Source organism: Marmota flaviventris, chromosome 19 (assembly GCF_047511675.1).
Source record: "Marmota flaviventris isolate mMarFla1 chromosome 19, mMarFla1.hap1, whole genome shotgun sequence".
Lineage (NCBI taxonomy): Eukaryota > Metazoa > Chordata > Mammalia > Rodentia > Sciuridae > Marmota > Marmota flaviventris.
In genome coordinates, this window is record NC_092516.1 from 15665034 (window position 1) to 15671033 (window position 6000).

Sequence of the window (6000 nt, forward strand, 5' to 3'; positions counted from 1 at the left end):
TGATTCCCAAGTATTTTTTTTTTTTTTTGAGGATATTGTGAATGGAGTGTTTTTCCTCATTTCCGTTTCAGAAGTTTTGTCGCTGATATACAGAAATGCCTTTGATTTATGCATGTTGATTTTATATCCTGCCACTTTGCTGAATTCATTTATTAGTTCTAATAGTTTTTTGTAGACCCTTTTGGGTCTTCTAGGTATACAATCATGTCATCCGCAAATAGTGATAATTTAAGTTCTTCTTTTCCAATTTTTATGCCTTTAATTTCTTTCGTTTGTCTAATTGCTCTGGCTAATGTTTCGAGAACTATATTGAATAGAAGTGGTGATAGAGGGCATCCCTGTCTTGTTCCAGATTTTAGAGGGAATGCCTTCAATTTTTCTCCATTCAGAATGATGCTAGCCTGAGGCTTAGCATAGATAGCTTTTACAATGTCAAGGTAAGTTCCTGTTATCCCTAGTTTTTCTAATGTTTTGAACATAAAGGGATGCTGTACTTTGTCAAATGCTTTTTATGCGTCTATCGAGATGATCATATGGTTCTTGTCTTTAAGTCTATTGATGTGGTGAATAACATTTATTGATTTCCGTATATTGAACCATCCTTGCATCCCAGGGATGAATCCTACTTGATCATGGTGCACAATTTTTTTGATGTGCCTTTGTATCCGATTTGCCAGAATTTTTGCATCTAGGTTCATCAGAGATATTGGTCTGTAGTTTTATTTCTTTGAGGTGTCTTTGTCTGGTTTTGGAATCAATGCGATGTTGGCCTCATAGAATGAATTTGGAAGAGCTCCCTCTTTTTCTATTTCCTGAAATAACTTGAAAAGTATTGGTATTAATTCTTCTTTAAAGGTTTTGTAAAACTCCGCTGTATACCCATCCGGTCCTGGGCTTTTCTTGGTTGGTAGTCTTTTGATTGCTTCTTCAATTTCATCCATTGATATTGGTCTGTTCAAATTGTGTGTATCCTCCTGACTCAGTCTGGGCAAATCATATGTCTTAAGAAATTTATCGATGTCTTCACTATCTTCTATTTTATTGGAATATAGGTTTTCAAAATAATTTCTAATTGTCTTCTGTATTTCTGTAGCATCTGTTGTGATTTTGCCTTTTTCATCCCGTATGTTAGTAATTTGAGTTCTCTCTCTTCTTCTCTTCGTTAGCATGGCTAAGGGTCTGTCAATCTTATTTATTTTTTCAAAGAACCAACTTTTAGTTTTGTTAATTTTTTCAATAGTTTCTTTTGTTTCAATTTCGTTGATTTCCGCTCTGATTTTAATTATTTCTTGCCTTCTGCTACATTTGCTGTTGTTTTGCTCTTCCTTTTCTAGGGCTTTGAGATGAAGTGTGAGCTCATTTATTTGTTGGTTTTTCCTTTTTTTGAGGAATGACCTCCAGGCGATGAATTTCCCTCTTAAAACTGCTTTCATTGTGTCCCAAAGATTCCGATATGTTGTGTCTGTGTTTTCATTTATCTCTAAGAATTTTTTGATTTCCTCCTTTATGTCTTCTGTAACCCATTGATCATTCAGTAACATATTGTTCATTTTCCATGTGATGTAGGATTTTTCCCTCCTTCTTTTATCATTGATTTCCAGTTTCATTGCATTATGGTCAGATATAATGCATGGTATTTTCTCCACCCCTTTATATTTACTGAGGGTTGCCCTATGGCATAATATATGGTCTATTTTTGAGAAGGATCCATGTGCTGCTGAGAAAAAAGTATATCCACTTGATGATGGTTGATATATTCTATATATGTCAGTTAAGTCTAGGTTATTGATTGTGATATTGAGTTCTATAGTTTCTTTATTCAACTTTTGTTTGGAGGATCTGTCCAATGGTGAGAGAGGTGTGTTGAAGTCACCCATAATTATTGTGTTGTGGTCTATTTGATTCTTGAACTTGAGGATAATTTGTTTTATGAACGTTGCAGCACCATTATTTGGTGCATAAATATTGATAATTGTTATATCTTGTTGGTGAATGGTTCCTTTTAACAGTATATAATGTCCTTCCTTATCCCTTTGGATTAACTTAGTCTTGAAGTCGATTTTATTCGATATGAGGATGGCCACCCCTGCTTGCTTGCGAGGACCGTGTGCGTGGTATATTTTTTCCCAACCTTTCACCTTCAGCCTGTGTATGTCTTTTCCAGTCAGATGTGTCTCCTGGAGGCAGCATATTGTTGGATTTGTTTTTTTAATCCATGTTACCAGCCTATGTCGCTTTATTGGAGAGTTTAAACCATTAACGTTTAGAGTTACTATTGATATATGGTTTGTACTTCCAGCCATGTTTGATTATTTATCTCTTTTTTTTCTTTAATTTAGTTTGTTTCTCCATGATTAGCTTCCCCCCTCCGTCTGTCTTTACTGAGGTACTTCCCACTGTTGGCTTTGGTTATTGTCTTTCATTTCTTCCTCGTGTAGTGTTTTGCTCAAGATGCTTTGCAATGCTGGTTTTCTGGCTGCAAATTCTTTTAGCTTTTGTTTATCGTGAAAGATTTTTATTTTGTTGTCGTACCTGAAGCTTAATTTTGCTGGATACAGAATTCTTGGTTCGCATCCATTGTCTTTCAGTGTTTGAAATACGTTGTTCCAGGATCTTCTCGCTTTCAGCGTCTGTGATGAAAAATCCGTTGTTAACCTTATTGGTTTACCCCTGAATGTAATCTGCCTCCTTTCTCTTGTAGCTTTTAATATTTTCTCTTTGTTCTGTATATTAGATATCTTCATAACAATGTGTCTTGGCATTGGTCTACTGTGATTTTGTATGCTCGGTGTCCTGTATGCATCTACAATTTGTATATCTGTTTCCTTTTTTATTTCTGGAAAGTTTTCTGTAATTATTTCATGTAGCAGGTTACTCATTCCCTTGGTTTGAATCTCTGTACCTTCCTCTATCCCAATGACTCTTAAATTTGTTTTTTTTTATGTTATCACATATCTCTTGGATATTTCTCTCGTGATTTTTAACCAGCCTATCTGAGTTGGCTAGACTCTTTTCAAGATGATATATTTTGTCTTCATTATCTGACATTCTGGCTTCTACTTGCTCCACTCTATTAGTGATACTCTCATTTGAGTTTTTAATTTGGTTTATAATTTCCTTCATTTCTAAGATTATTGTTTGATTCTTTTTTATAATCTCTATCTCCTGATAAAGATGCTTAACTTCTTCTCTTATCTGTTTATGTAATTCATTCTCAATGTGTTCTTTCGCTGCTTGAATTTGCTGTCTCGTATCCTCTTTAAGGTTCCATTCCATCTGTCTAAGGTATTCCTTGAGTTCTTTATATGACCATTTTTCTGATAACTCTATATCCTCCTGAATATTTAGGCTGTCCTGCATTGTTTGTACTCCTTTTCTTCCTTGCTTTTTCATGCTGCTCATGTTGCTTCTTGTTCTGTTTGACTGCTGAGTTACTGTTTACTCCTATAAATTTATTTGATGCTTGGGAGGAAGGGTATTGGAAGGGAAGGGAAGAAGTCACCACAGAGAATGATAGTAAGCAGGTAGAGTTCAAGGAAGGGGGAATAAGAGAATTGAAAAGGAATGAAAAGACAGAAGAAGAAAAGAAGAAAGAAAGAGAAAAAATAGAAAATTACAAAGAATTAAATAATAATAATAATAATAATAGTAATAATGAAAATGAAAATTAATATTAAAAAAATAAAATAAAATGAATTAAAAAAATAAATTTTTTTTTAAAACAACAACAAAAAAAAAAAGAAAAAAAAATTTTAATAAATGCAGTCTTAGAGTTCGATTCACTATTCTTCCAGTAGGTGGAGCTGTGCCCACCGGGCCAAGCTTCTCCTCTCAGTAGGCGGGAGCCAGTCACTGTGCAGCAGCTCTTCTTCCCGGACTGGGCGGGTCTCCAATCCTGAGTGCCTAGGGCCTTCTCTTGTGTCTAGTCACTTTCCCAATTTTTCCTTGAGCTAGGCCCCGCTCACTGGTGACGCTCACCATAATACTGGCTACACGCCAGGTCTGCTGCTCTTGTGAGCCCTGTTTTCATGAACGCTTGGGCACACTCTCCCTGTTCGCCATTCCCTTGGACCCTAAGTTTGTAGGGCTTGGGGCTGAGAACCCCCAGCGATTTTGCTTGCCCTCTGGTAGCCTCGCCCCCGGAAGCTGTTGCAAGAGACCTCAGTTGTCAGCACTGGTGGTAGTTCTGCGGGAGTTCTGCGCCGCGGATCCGCACCACTCCTGATTCCCCCGTGCGGGCAGGGCTGTTCAAAGAGCTGGGGGAGCGGGGCTGTAGCGCGGGGGTGGGGGGAGCGGGGCTGTAGCGCGGGGGTGGGGGGGTGGGGGGGGTGGGGGGGGTGGGGTGTCGTCGTTTGCAGCGCCGAACTGGCGGAGGGGGGCGTCGTTTGCAGTGCCGAACCGCCAGAGGCAGTTCACAGAGCCAGGCCGGCGGGGGCCCAGGCAGGCAGCGGCCATTCGTACTGTTCGCTGTGTGGGCAGCGGCAGTTCGGCGGCAGCCGGCAGGACTGTGCCCCTGCTCCTCGTTGCCGAGATTCACTCGTCTGGGACAAACTGACCCCTCCAATAGACTTACTAATTCCCGGCAGGTCTCCTTTCAGCGGAATTTTGCTAGAAGTTTCTCAGCAGGTCGCATGTAGGTGTATTAATGGGTCTCTCTGATCCCGTTACTGCGGAGGCATTGAAAGTGCTGCCTCCTCGCCGGCGGCCATGTTGGGTCTCATCATCTCATTTTTCTAGGGGATGAAGAATTTGGTACCAGTGCCTCCTGCATGGACCTTGTTCTTCCAACAGACCTTGACCACTATCCAGCTTGCCCAGGAGAGGTGGGAAGCAGAGGCTATAGAGCTGCACAAACACCCAAATAACCTCCCTGTCAAGTGAGGAGGCTAGGGACTTTTTTTCTTTAGTCTATCAGGTGGAACAGAGCCTTGAGTTTGTCTTTATGTGGTGCTGAGGATCGAACTCGGGGCCTTGCATGTGCTAGCCGAGTGCTCTATAGCTGAGCCACAACCCCAGCCCATCTTTTTTAGTGCAAACAGAATGTTAACCAAGACAGACCATCTGGGCAATAACCAAATGGCAGCAAATATAAAAGAATATAAATCACATAAAATATGTCATGATCACAATGGAATTAACTTAGAAACTAATAATAAATAAGCCTGAGAAATCCCCAAATATCTAGAAGTTAAAAATATATTTCCAAATAATTCATGGATCAAGGGCATGTCATAAAGGAAATCGGAAAATATTATGAATTGAAGAGAAATGAAAACACAACATGTTAAGATTGGTGGGATGCAACAAAAAATGGTGCAGAGAGGGAAATTTAAGGCATTAAATGCTTATTTAGAAAAGAGATGTCTAAAACCATTTTTGCTAGAAAAGTAACAAATTAAACCCAAATTAGGAAAGTAATAAAGATCAGAGGCCAATAAAATTGAAAAGAAAATCAATTATGCCAAAAGCTAGTTCTTTGAAAATACCATTAAAAATGATCAACTTTTTACCAGAGTATTCAAGAAAAGAAGAGAGAAAACATAAGTTTCCAATATCAGGAATGAAAGAAGGGGCATTCATCCAGATTATACAGACATATAAAGGATAATAAGAAAATATTATGAAATCATTGTATCAATAAATCTGACAACTTAGATATTTTCCAACAAAGAAAATTCTAGACCCAGATGGTTTCACTGGCAAATTATACTAAACATTCAAAAAAGAAATACAGTTTTACAGAAACGCTTTTCAAAAATTGAAGAGAATACTTCCCAGTTTATTCTGCGAAATCAGTATTACCCATATATCACAATCAAAGACATAAAAGAGAAGGCTATAGCATCTTTTTTCATGAACAAAGATACAAAAGTTTTCAATAAAATGTCAATAATTCTAACATTACTAGCTAATATTAAGGATAATAAACAAATGGAATTAACTGTTGGAGTGCAGTGTTAATTCAACATTCAGAAATCATTCATCATATCAACAGAAAAA